At 51.9% G+C, this 13,447-nt stretch overlaps 1 long non-coding RNA gene across 4 annotated transcripts in view; it reads right to left on the bottom strand.

The window, feature by feature from the left end:
- Positions 1-13,447, bottom strand: part of LOC116664059 — a 61,802-nt gene that overhangs the window by 47,287 nt on the left and 1,068 nt on the right. For all 4 annotated transcript variants that reach the window (XR_004320365.1, XR_004320364.1, XR_004320363.1 and 1 more), the window contains exon 2: positions 530-622. This is a non-coding gene — a long non-coding RNA (uncharacterized LOC116664059). The remainder of the gene's footprint in view (positions 1-529; positions 623-13,447) is intronic.

A 13,447-nucleotide genomic window follows, 5' to 3' on the forward strand; every position in this document is an offset into this window, starting at 1 on the left:
GTCAAGTTCATAACTTGAGTTATTCCCTCAGTGAAGCAGGCCTTGCTGCTTGGCTACCCAATGGCCATTCCCCCTTCCTTTTGCTTAACAGCCCCCTGACCTTTCCTGGGCATCCACTCTCCTCTGAGAATGACTTTAGGGGACGTAGGGCCTAGCCCCATGGGGAGAGTCACCATTAGTCTATTGTCATCAAAGTTGTCCCAGTTCCTCCAGCTTGGGATTGTTTTAAGCATGGAATTCTTCTAAATCTTGTCCCATTTCCCTGAGGCTGAAAAACTGAGACTCATGTTTATTAAGTTCAAACAATGTCTTCAAGGTAAAAGCTGATCTCATTGCTTAGAGTCCATTGCCCCTAAATTCTAGCTTTTGTTTCTGTCTGGCCTGAGTAGTCCTTACTTCATTGCCAGCCAGTATGGGTTTTCACACAAAATTGCACTCCTTCTTGGCTTGTTCCCCTTCCCCTACTATCCTGATTCTTCTTCTCCCTTACCAGTTTCTTCTGGGGACATTTCTTTACTAAGTCACTTACGTGTGAATCTTCATCTCAGGACTTTCTTCTGGGAGAACCTGACTTCGACCTACAGCATGGGTTCCTTTGTGAATCCGATGAAAGTTATGGACCCTGTGCCCAGAAAAATATACATACATATGTTTAAAATGTTATACCTTTTGCTCTCCCCCCCCCCACCATCTGTGGGCCCAAGATTAAGAATTCTGGACACAATGATCTTTGGGGAACCTCCATACCTAACTTTGCCGTGTTCTCTGTCCTGGGTGGGTCTGAGCTGAGCTTTGAGTTTATGAATTGGGGCTTTCAGGAGTGGGGCATCCAACATCCCTTTGTAAATTTCTTTTCTGTTTAATTAGTCAGCATCAGTTTCTGTTGCTCTCAACTAAGAATCTTTCTTCCTTCTTTTTTTTTTTTTTCCCAATAGTTCAGGGAGGTAATTAGGTTTATTTATTCTTAGAGGAGGTGTTGGGTATTGAACCCAGGACTTCACGCATGCTAAGCAGGTGCTCAACCACTTGAGCTATACTCTCCCTCCTCAACTAAGAATCTTGGCAGAGACACTGCCACGTGCTGCATCTTCCAGCACCTCCTGACTCCTCATTAGCAAAACCTCCACACATACTCATTTTGCTGATGCTGTCTTCCTTGCCCAGAGTGCCCTTCCTCTTCCTTTTTGTCTAATTGCCATTCATTTTTTATACTCAGCTATCATAACACCTCCTCCACGAAGCCTTCCCTGAGACTCACTGTTGGGAAGATGTCCCAGAGGGACCCCAAGACAGGTGGCCCACACCAACCCATGCAGTGGTCTCATCGTTTTGCAGGGTCCATCTCCCTATCTATGGGGTAAGTTCCTCAAAGGTTGGGGCTGTGCTTTATTGTTTTCTATACCCCCAGCACCTATCTCAGGGCCTGGTACATAGCAGAAGCTCAAAGTATTTGCAGGAGGAATAAATGAATACAGGCAGTTTATGGTGGAGACAGGGTTTAATTCTCTACCTTAGACAGCAGGGCGAGGGGGCAGACTTGTTGAGACTGGAGTTTTTCCTAACTCATAGTCCCCTGTTCCCCCTGCTGAGGCTGTGGATGCTTCTCTGGAGGCCACAGCCCAGCTCCAGTGTCCCAGAGCCTCACTGTGCCCCAGTGCCTACCTTAACATGCCTTCAGTTGGAAAATGAACCTGAGCAGGATGGCACTCCCTGAGGTGGTGGTCGTGGCCTCTGTTCTTCCTGGGCTTCCCTCTGGTGGGGCCCAGTCTGGCAGCTAAACCGTCCTCTCCTCCTTCCTGACTTCTGTGCTGGACCCCCACACCTCACTCCCCATACCTCCTTCCCTCCCTCTCCCTCCCTCCAGCCAGGAGCCTAGGACCTGGGCTGTGAGTAAAGCCCTGAACAGGGTCTCCAGCGACCAGAGGTGCTGAGGACCAGCAGCCTCCTCTCCCCATGGCCGAGGTCTCCCAGGGTGGTCTAGCCCCCTGGCCTGTGTCCTGCCCCACTGCAAACCTGGGCGGGGAGGCTGAGGGCTCTGGCCTTGGTCGGGGAAGTTGGACTGTGGCTGTGCCGCCCCCTGGAGAGAACCCCTCCTCCTGCCTTTGTCCAAGGCCAGGCGCATGGGGCCCAGGCGCTGGGGGGTGAGCGTGGCCACTGTGAGAAGTGTGTTATTTCCACCCGCCCCCCACCCCTCCCCAGGCGCCTGACTCTCCAGCTGTTTTCTTCCTCTGGGCTGTGGAACCTTCTGCAGATCCTCTCCCAGGACGAGGAAAGCAGATGTCGCTCTTCCCCAGCAGGCCCCTGAACACCCTCCCCCTCTCCCCACAGGGCACCTGGCTCTCTCCCTGCTTAATTCTCCAGTGACTGCTGCCCTTCACTGCAGCTCGGGGGTCGGGAGCAGGGTGACCTTGGCCCCCAGCTCCACTCTCTGGGCTCAGGGCCTGTGTCTGGAGAAGGGAGGCTCGGTTCCCCTGGGGAGGACCTGGCTGCCCAGCAGAGGGGTCACCAGGCAGGTTTGCTGGGGCCTGGCCTGTGTCTGAGGAGGCTGGGGGCTCAGAGGCCTCTGTCTGCAGGCAGGACTGGCTTGGAAAGTCACAGGGCACACGTGCAGGGCCCCTCGCCAGCATTTTTGAAGTGCTTTCTCTCCACCCGGATATATTCAGGAAAATGGGGTGCAGTGCCTTCCCTCATCAAAGCAGCAGTGGCACCTGTCAAGAGTCCCTTTAGAACGCGCCTTCCTTCCCCATCAGAGCAGTGGGTCTCAGCTGCGAGAGAGCATCACCTGAGAGCTTTTAAAATCTACCGATGCCCAGGCCGCACCCACACCAGTTAAATCAGCATTACCAAGGGTGGGCGCGGCAGGGTGTGTTTTAAAGCTCCCAGATGATGTGAATGTGCAGCATTTGGGCGTCACAAGGACCCTGAAAGAGGTTGCTATCATCATCCTCACTGTATAGGCGGGGACCTTGGGCTCAGAGAAGTGAAGCCACCTGACCGGGGTCAGAGGGCAAGTGGGAAGCGTGGGACTGGAGTTCTAGAGGGGCCAGGACAAGCAGGTGGTGCCCTTCTGGCAGTGGATCTGGGCTTCAAGTGGGGCTTCGAGTGGGACCACGAGGCCTCAGACCAGCCCGGGAGCTCGTCTCCTCGGGCTGGGGAAACATTTCTGCCACCTCTTTCTCCAAAGTGCTGGGCTGGGCCTCCTTTAAGCCCCAGAATGAGGTGGGTCACCTCCACTCACCCTGCCCGGTTCCTCTCACTGGAAAGGCGCGCCCTTTGGTCAAGGGGAGGACGCATTTTTGAGGTGAAATACTGTATAACAGCCAGGAACGGAAAATATTAAAAGCCCCTGGGCGCCAGCAAGGTTCGCGCCAGGGCCAGAAAGTTCAGGAGAAAAGGAGGAAGTCTCCCTGTGGTGGAGGCCCTGGGGTGGGGCGGAATCAGCCAGGCAGTCCACACCCTGTATCCCAGGCTGCCTCCATCTTCAGGGTTAGAACAAGCCTTGCCTGGGCCTGGGGAAGGTCCCAGGGTGGTGACCCCAAGAGGAAAGCCCCACGGGTGTATTAGGTTTGATTTACCCTGCACTGCAGAGGGCATGGTGGGCGTAGGGGAGTGGGCCATTGAGGGGGCAATATCTTACTGGGCGCATGGGAGGCCAGGCCAGCCCAGTCCACAGACAGGTTCTGAACATCCCAGGTGCTGGGATGCTGAGGGTATGAGACATGATCCCTGTCCTCTAGGGGTTTCACCATAGAGATGGGGCAGGCAAGAACACAGACAATCTAAATAGAATGTGCTGAATGCTCTGCTGGAGGCGTGCATAGGACACAGGGCTCTTAGAAGACAGGAGAAGGGCAGTTAGCTCAGTGCAGGGCTACAAGGAAGGGTTCCTGGAGGAGGTGATACAGACTGAGTCTTGCTTACAAATAGATATTGTAAGAATGTTCACAAAGCTGGAGTATGGGTACCTGCCCTTAGGAGCCTATCTCTGTGTGTTTGGAAATCAAACACAGAGATCTAAGCATAGGGACCCATTCTCCCTGTGGGGCCCCTGCCATCTCTCCCTTTCCCTCTGACTGTCACATGCACACCACGGTACAGACACACTTGTAGTCACAGACAGTTACACTCAAACACATACACGTGGCCAAGGTAGTGGAGAATGTACTTGCATTCTTCTGGGGAGAGAGCTGTTCCTGTAAGCGAAAGGCTTTAATAAGAGCTGGAGGTAGAAGATGAGGCCCCTGGTAAGCTGGGGATCTGCAGGGAGGCGGGTGTTAGAGGCTGGGAGAGCTGCTCTGCTGAAAACAGGAAGAGGGGTCTGGAGGGAGGTTTAAGGAGCAGTGGTGGCGGGGGAAGAGGAGGGAGCTCTGGAGCCTCACCCTCTTGTTTTACTGTGGAGGAAACTGAGGTCCAGAGAGGGAAAGCAAAACGCCTAAGGTGACATTATACTTGGGGATCAGAGCTGAGTGCAGGCACACACGCGTCACAACGTGCCCACTCAGGCTTGCACGCTCCCTCTTGCACAGCCACACATGCTACACACTTGCAGAGGAGGCACACAGGCTGGGCTGAGCAGCTGGTTCAGCCTGCTTGTCTGCTTCCCTCTCCCACTGCAGCCCTCGGATCCTGAGGCCCATAGTGGGAAGCAGAACATTCAGGAACTTGGGGTCAGGCTGACTGTGGGTCTGCTCTGAGCATCCCCTGGAGGCTAACCTGAAGCAGGACAGGAGGTTCATTCCCAGGACTGACTCAGGGCTGCCCAGGTGTCAGGGGTCAGGGCTGGGGCTGCATCCTCAAGGGAGGATGTCTCAGTGTCTCAGGGCAGAGCCAGTGGCTTCACATCTCAGTGAGATGCCAGGGAGCCTACTGGAGGCAGACAGGAGCCTAGATGTGGCAGGAGACTTGGGCTCCACCCTGGCTCTCTCCCTCCTTCCATGAATGGCCTTGGGAAGCCCCTTCCCCTCTCAGGGATCGACAAATTTATGACATTGAGCCAGGTGCTGGGGCGGCAGAGATAAAACACAGCCCTTGCCTTTTAGAAGCTCACAGTCCAGTGAGGGAAGACAGCATTTCCAGGTGGAACAAAGAGCTCTTCAACTCAGGGTGAGACTAATTGGGAAATGGTGAGACTGGGGCCAGGGCAGCTCAGAGGGTGGAGAGAGCTGTGGGCTGGAGAGCTCAGGGCATGTGTCTGCCTGTTTGAGATATGAGGATAAGCTCCCGTATTGTGCTTGTAACCTTGAGGGTGCCACCACACCCCAGATCCCCTCCTAGGCATAATTGCACATCCATCGCTCCCTACTTAGGGAAGCACTGTTATTGTGGTATTTGGCTGGGAGTGGCCACTGATTGGCTCAGACTGAGTGTCCGACCTAAACCCAGGCCATCCATCCACTGGCAGTTGACTGGTGGAGCAGGGCTTCTTGGGAAAGGCTCCACCCACTAGCTGAGCCAATCAGAATGACTCCTGGTGGAACGTGAACTAGGAAAATGCAGGAGATGGACCCACGAGGAGCAAGGGGCAAGCGGGGCTGCTCCATAGAAGCAGATACACCACAGACTCCTGACTTCGGCATCTTTACAAGCCTCTTTTTTTCCAGAATGGCCTGAGTGAGTCATGGTTCTTGTTCTCTGAAGTGCATAACCAGTTAAGGAGCCCCCTCACATCCCTGGCATGCCAGAGAGCAGCCAGCTCTCTCCTCCATCCTGCATGAGAGGCCACTGTGAGAAATTGGAAGAGCAGAAGATGGGAAATTAGGAGACTCAGCCTGGGTTTGAGCCTGACTCAAGTTCCTAAGCTTCCCCAAGAGCCAGGTCTTGGCAGAAGTCTGTTACACCTTGCACAGAGTGCTTTCTCCTTCACTGGTTACGATCAGGCGCAAATGAAAATCCACAGCAACTCTGACAGATGAAAGCAGCCAGAAAAGCAAAGGCAGCTGCTGCCTCCTCAGGGCATCCTCCCGCTGTTTGATGGAGGCTGATTAGTTGGGTGTAGAGGATCCAAAACCTCTCTGGCCAAGGGGTCTCAGGAGAGATATGAGAGTCTTTGGAAAGGAGGGGCAGTTCTGGACCCAGAAATGTGCTTGACAGTCTTAGTCTCCTGGGGCAGTTCTTAGCAGACTCGTGTGAGTCCTAGGGAGAGCAGAGGGGCTATATGTAAAAGCTAACATCACTGTTCCCCTGAAAAATCTGTCTTATTTGGGCATACGCAGTCCTGTTTTGAGATCAGGCAAGAGAGGCATTTTTTCCTGCTATGCTTCTGACCTTTGTGCATGGAAAAAGCTCTAGGGTGCTGGCACCAATGCCTTGAAGACCCACTGTTTAAAAAAAAAAAAAAAGGCAGGGGGAAGCTGGTCAATGGAGAAAAACAAGTCTTTTCAACAAATAGTGCAGAAACAATTGGACATCCACATGCAAAAAAAATGAACCTTGCACCATGTGCAAAAACTAGTTAAAAATTAATCCTAGACCTACTGGAAAAACTGAAAAAATTCCTAGAGAAAACATGAAAGAAAATCTTTGTGACCATGGGCTAGGCAAAAATTTTTAGATCCAACACTAAAAGCACAAATCCGTGAAATTAAAAATTGATAAATTGAACTTCATCAAAATTAAGAACATCTGCTCTCCCAAAGACACTGTTAAGAAAATGAAAAGACAAGCTACAGACTGGGAAAAAGATACTTTCAAAACACATATCTGATAAAGGACTTGTACCTAGAGTATATTAAATTCACTCAAAATTCAATAGTGAGAAAACAATAACCTAATTACAAAATGGGCAAAATATTTGAACAGACACATCATCAGAGAAGACATAGGAATGGTACATAAGAGTATGAAAAGCTGCTCGACATCACTGGTTACCAGGGAAACGCAAATTAAAACAAGACACTTTACAACCGTCAGAAAGGCTAAAACAGCCAAACGCGGACCTTTGACAGTATCAAGTGTTGACGAGCGCGCTGAGCAGCTGCAACTCTTGTTTTGCTGGTTGGAATGTAAGTGGTGCAATCACTCTGGGAAACAGTCTGGCAGTTTCTTATAAAGTTAAGCATACATTTAATGAACAAGCTAACAATCGCACACCTAGATGTTTATGCAAAAGACATGAAAAACATGTTTACACAAAAATCTGTACGCGAATATTTATAGCTAAAATGTAATTGCTAAAACCTGTAGACGTCCCACATGTCCTTTAGCTGGTGAATGGATGAGTAAATTGTGGCACATCCGTAGCATAGAATATTACTCGGCAATAACAAGGAACGAACTACTGACAGGTGCAACAACACGGGTGATTATACTTAGTGATAAATGAAAGAAAGCAGACTTAAAATGCTTGTTACCAAAGGATTCCTTTTATAGGACAGTCTCAAAAAAGGCAGAATGACAGGGAAAGAGAATAGATCCGTGATTTTCGGCAGCTGGGGGTGGAAGGAGTGGCTGACCACCAAGGGAACTACTGAGGTGATGGAAGTATTTTTTATCTTGATAGTGATGGTGGTTACATGATTGTTTGCATTTGTCAAAAATCATAGGACTGTCCACTCAAAAGGGTGGATTTAACAAAATGAAAATTATGCTTCAATTTAAAAAAATTGTGGGATTCAAATTCCTTCTTCCCTTTCTTCGCCTTCCCTGTCACTGACCAACATTCTGTCCTGAAAGCTCTTGGTCTCCTTGGGGGGAAGAAATGCCCCAATTCAGCCACCCTGAACACTGCTTTGCTTCTGGGGGCAAAAAGTCAACCCACTAAGAATGGTCTCTGCGGCCTATGTGTCTCTTTCGCTCCATCCCAGCCTGTCTGGCTAAGCCTGCTCACCAAGGCCTTTCTAATGTCTGTTTCCCCTTCCCTGCCTGCTCACCCTGGCCATCTGGAGTCCGAAATCCTTACAGCTCAGGCGTCGTGTGATTGAATGATTCTGCTTGGATAGAGGGAGGCTCCTCACACTCAGTTTTCCACAGCACTAGCCCATTAAACAGCCACATGTCCCGGGGACATGCGGCCAGAGTGACCGCCCCCATCACTGCCGCAGGCTCTTCTGGGCTGCCGGCATCTTGGTCAGAGCTGAAGCCACACCACACCCAGAGCCACCTGGGGCCTCTCAGGGGAACCATAGAAAGAGTCCTCGGGTCACCGGCAGCAAGTGGCAGAGTCTGGTAGATGCACTGGGGCAAGCTTGCTGAACAGCAAGGGTGAACACACCATGCCGAGTGTGACTAGTCAAGGAGGGGAGTGTGAACACTCCCTGGTAAGTGCTCACCCCCTAATCCTATGCAAAATCACGAATGTGGGTGTTGCTGAGAAACACAGGGAGGCACCGTGGGGATGCCATGATGTCCACATATGGAATAGTGTCACTGGTGTGTGTAGTAAACACTGCAATGTCCCTGGGTGGGAGCAAACTATGGCAGTGTGGTGAAGGCACTATGGTGACTTTGAGCGTGGCATGACAAGCTGGGGGAACAGCGTGGCAACATAGCAGGAATACCCCCGTCAGTGGGGAAAACACTGGGGCTTCTGGGTGTGTGAGCACATTGTGGTAAGCCAGGTGAACACTAGAGATGCCGTGGGTGAACACAGGCTGTGACCATGCTGAGTACACCATAGGGACAGTGAGGTGGCCTCTTTTTTTAAGCTTTTGGAGCATTCTGTGATGACCGCAGTGAGCATATTACACAAGGTGGAGGGCTGTACCGGATGTGTTTTGGGGTATCTGCCAGACCATGGCCCATTCTCAGGGAGTGTGCTCCCACCTACAACCTGGGCGGAGTAAGCACACCCTTACAAGAGCAGGTGCTGACCTGCAGGCGACAGTGTGCGCAGCAACCAGCGTGGCATGCGTAGTTCCGAAGTTTTCTTTCTCTTTCTTCCATTTTCTAAGCTGGAGTTGTTATTAAAGTTGTTCAGTTTTGCTCACCTCTTCGGGGATGTGTTGATGTGGTTACGGGGTAAGGGGGAGTCATACATGGTGAGTTTGCAACAGAACAAAGTGGGGTCGGGGGGAGGGTATAGCTCTAGTGGTAGAGCACATGCTTAGCACGCATGAGGTCCTGGGTTCAATCCCCAGCACCTCCTCTAAAAATAAATAAATAAATAAATAAACCTAATTACCTCCCCTCCAAAATGAAATAAATAAATTTAAAAATTAATGTATAAAAAAGCAAAGGGAGGACGAATGCTGAGGTTGATAGCTATTAAAGTGGTCTCGACATCAAAACTCAACGGGTGGTATCAAGGTTAGTAGTTAGACATTTCGGCATGACTCCTACTAGGAACGGGGTACTTATGTTCGTGGTTGTATTTTTAGTGGGTACATGTCATTTTTTGCTTCCTAGCATCCATTCTTCCTGCTTCTGGTGACAGCACCACAATTTTCCTTTGGGAGAAATCAGTCCATCTGATCCCAGTGGGATGACCTACCCCTAGCTTCAGAAATGGGCCAATCAGAGCTTTCCATCCCCACGGTTACAGGGACGGGGTCAGGAATAGGCCAATGAGAGCCCTTCCCAGGACCTTTCCTGGAACAATGAGGGAAGAGACAAGCTTTTTCCATTGGATGTTCAAGATTTGCTGGAAGGGGGTCTGGAGCTTCTGAAAGATACTACATGGGATCAGTGTCTGTTCCAGTTACTGTTGCTGTGTAACAAACTACCTCAAATCTTAGTGGCTTAAACATTAATCATTTTTATCATATCCCCTGAATTCTGTAGGTCAGGATTTCATTTAAGGCTTGACTGGGCAATTCTACTTTTTATAACCTTGATTTGAGACCACTCAGTGGCACTCATCTGGTAGATGAGATGGTTTAGTCCGGAGGGTCCAATACAGCTACACTCACATGATTGGTGCCTTGGTGGTAAGGGCTGGAAGGCTGGGCTCAGCTGAGACGCCTCACCAGAACACCTACACCAGGCCTCTCCAGTGTAGGGAGAGCTGCAAAGAATTTCTGGCCATATTTAATCCACCACAGTATGACAGCTGGATTATGTTAGATGGGGACATTTTTGAAATTAATGTGTATATAGGAAGCAGGATGTGTGTGCCAGGCAGGCAAAGCCAGAGTGTTCTAGCATGTTCTCACTGAAGAGCATATGATTGGAGAGGGATATCCACAGTGGGTCCTCTGAGCTGAGGGTGCCCCATGACAAGGTCTGTACTAGATCACGGATTCCCAGGGGGCAACTCTGAGTTGAAGGCTTGCTGTGTCTGAGTGACTTCACCTTTCTGAGCCTCGGTTTTTTTCCTCTGTAAAATGAGCATGATCATCCCAGCCTCGCAGATCAGCTGTGAGGCTGAGGATGCGATGACCATGAATGTGCTTTGTAAATGACAGCACGCTCTCCACATAGGACTGAACATTGTCATCTGAGATCTGAGAAGGAATAGTTGAGGTGGGCCTGGGTGGTCAGAGAGGGCAGGAAGGAAGAGACCGAGATGGAGCATTGAAAGATGGGGACATTCACACAGGTGGGGAGGCAGGGCTGTGTTTCAACATGGGCAGCTGAAGAATAAAACTATAAAAGCATTGAGTTGGAAAAGTGACAGACTGTATCTGGGACAGGGAGGAGAGCGACAAGGTCAGAGAATAAGCTCTCCCACTGCTGGAGACTCTGGGTCTCTAGGCTCCCATACGCACTGGGTCAGCAGCCCCTGAGGGTCACTCAAAGCTGCACTTAAGTCCTCCAGTCTCCAGGAATCATCCATGGCCTGTCCCTACCGAGGCCTGCAAAGGCCCCTGTGGCCACGGGGGGGCGATCATGGGAGCATGGGAGAGTGGTCAGAGAGAGAGAGACAGAACACCTTCCTCTGGAGCCACTAGCATTAGGTCAGACCCCTCCCAGTATTCCCAAGCTTCTGTTCCCTCAGCAGGGTGGGGACCCCTGGCCATAGGCTTGGGTCACAGATGGCCTGGCTAAACTGGGCTCCAAGCCCCTCGATCCCCTGGATAGGGGTGGGGGTGATTGATGGGTTTCCAGTGTGTTCCAGGCAGGGGTTTGGAGCTGCTGCAGACTAGCCTGGCCTGCAGAAGCCCCAGATGGCCACTCGTGGCTGAGGCTGACCCATCTAGGCCAGGCCCTGGACAGTCCAGATCTCTGGCCACCTCCCAAGTCCTGACTGTCCTAAGATCCTGGCTGCAGAGAGCAGCAGCCTCTCCCTCAAAGGAGTCCTGAGAGCAGGGGATGGGAGTGGGCTCAGATTCCAGCCCTGCGCAGCTTACAGCTCAGTCCCACCTGGGGACAGGAAGGGATTCTTTGATGGGGGGAGGTGGGAGGAGATGAGGAAGAGGGGCACCGATGGCTGGGTCACACAATCAGCACACAGGGATTCTAGCTTATGGTTACTCAGCCCTGTGCCAACCGTGACAATACCCTCTGGCCATTTGGGGCCGGGTAAGTGGGGGCCTCAGTGTGAGTTCTGGGCAATGAGACCCAGGCAGGAATCGTGGCCTGAAGGGCTTTACTTTGCCAAGCCCTCCCCACATAGGCTTCCCTGTCTCCCACACCGGAGAAGAGAGGGGTGCAACTGGGGGGCTGGGGAGGCCTCCTTCACACACCCTGGGGTTCCATGGAGAGGAGGCGTTGGAAAAGAGCAGATCACCCTGACCTTGACCTCTGATCCTATGGTTTACCTGCACCCACTTTCCTCTCCTGTCTACCTGGTTCTCCTTAGCCAGCCTCGGTGGGCACGTGGCTTCCCTGGCCTGCCTCCTGATCTCTGGCAGCAGGACTTTTTGGAGCTGTCATTCTTTCCTTTCTCTCCTCCCTGCAGTGTTTGTTGTCAGCATCTTACCAAACCTCGCAAGAGCCAGTGGGGGCCTGGGCGCTTGCTCAGTCCAGACTCCTGTTGCACAGGTGGGGACACTGATGTCCAGGGTCACTTGGGTTGTTACATGTCTAAGATCACACATCAGAGTTAGCAACAGAGCCAGGACTAGGCTTTTGACTCCCAAGATCCTGTTTTTTGCCTGTCCTTTGAACAGACTATTGTGGCTCAGCCTCTGTCTGTCTGTCTTCCTGCCTGCCTGTCTGTCCTTGGACCAGCAGAGTTCTTATGGGCTTCACTCAGTTCAGACTTTGCCTTCAAAACTATGGCTGGAGCTGCTTCATGGCTTGGCTCTGACAATACATGAACCAGACTTGGTCTAGCTACAGGATCTAGGGCTAAGAGCTGGGGGCCAGGAAGGAGACCAGGTTCCAGGAGAAAAAGCAAGCCAGCTCTGTGCCCCACATCTGCTTAAGGGCTGTCACCGCGCAGCATCTTTCCTCTACCCATCCACCTGTCCCCCATCAGCTCCTGTCCAGGGTGACGCTCAGAGAAACAGAGCTCCTCAACCCTTGCTCACACACACACACACACACGTTCACACAAAGAGAAAGACACGGACAGCATATACACAGGCGTATACATACAGAGAAAAGCACACACACACACACAAGCACATACAGCTCTCTGGATGAGGGTCTGCACTTCCATCCAAGACTATTTCCTCTGAAAGCATGGACATGTCACCTCCCTCTGGCATCTCAGTATCCAGCCTAGAGCCTGCCCGTTCTGGGAGCTCAATGAAGGTGTGTGGAAAGAGTGAGCTGACACTGGTGCGGAGGGCCACAAGGGCCAGGCCTCTGCCGCCAGGCCCGGGCATGAGGCAGAAGGCCCAGCCTGGGCCATGTGAGCCTGGGACGTGAGGCAGACCTTGGCAACTTCTGCTGTCTCCCTAGTTCACTCTCTCCTCATCTTCTGCCTCCAGCTGGGACTATCTCCTTGTGTGGTCCATGAACCAGCCCCCTCAGAATCACCTGGGAGCCTATTAGAAATGCAAGGTCTTGGGCCTCACCTCAGACCTACTGAACTAGAAAGTCTGGGTGCGGGGCCCAGCATCTGGTTTAACAAGCCCTCCAGAGGATTCTAATGCATGCTGAAATTACAGAGCTGTTGCCTATGACGGCAGGCAGACTCATGCCGGGAGGGAGGAGGGAGAAGTCTGGAAAGACAGGCAGCTGCTTGCGCCACCTATGGGTAGGGCTGCCGTCCATCGCTGGTGGGTGCCCATACCTGAAGTCAGACACGCTCACACACGCATATGTATGAGCATCTGGCAGGACCACAGAGAATCCACATGCAAGGGCTCCTCTGGGGTCCAGTGGGTACAGGCAGGTACCCAAATGGAAGTAGGAAGGGGTAGGGAAGAACTGTTCTCATCTCTGCCCCTCATTCCTCTGTCCCTTGTCCCTTCGGACGTTCCCCGAGTGTTCCCTCAGAGGCCAGAGAAGCTAAGGCATTGCCCAACTCAGATCAGGCACTCCCAGCTGAGAGGCCAGGTGACCTGTGTGCCTAAGAGAGTCTGGGGTATGTGCTAAGGCCAGCAAAATTTTTTCTCTGTATGGGCGGGCCAGGGCCAGGGGAATGCAGGGGATCAGCAAGCAAAGCTTAGGCAAGAGC

This window comes from Camelus ferus, chromosome 6 (assembly GCF_009834535.1).
Source record: "Camelus ferus isolate YT-003-E chromosome 6, BCGSAC_Cfer_1.0, whole genome shotgun sequence".
Lineage (NCBI taxonomy): Eukaryota > Metazoa > Chordata > Mammalia > Artiodactyla > Camelidae > Camelus > Camelus ferus.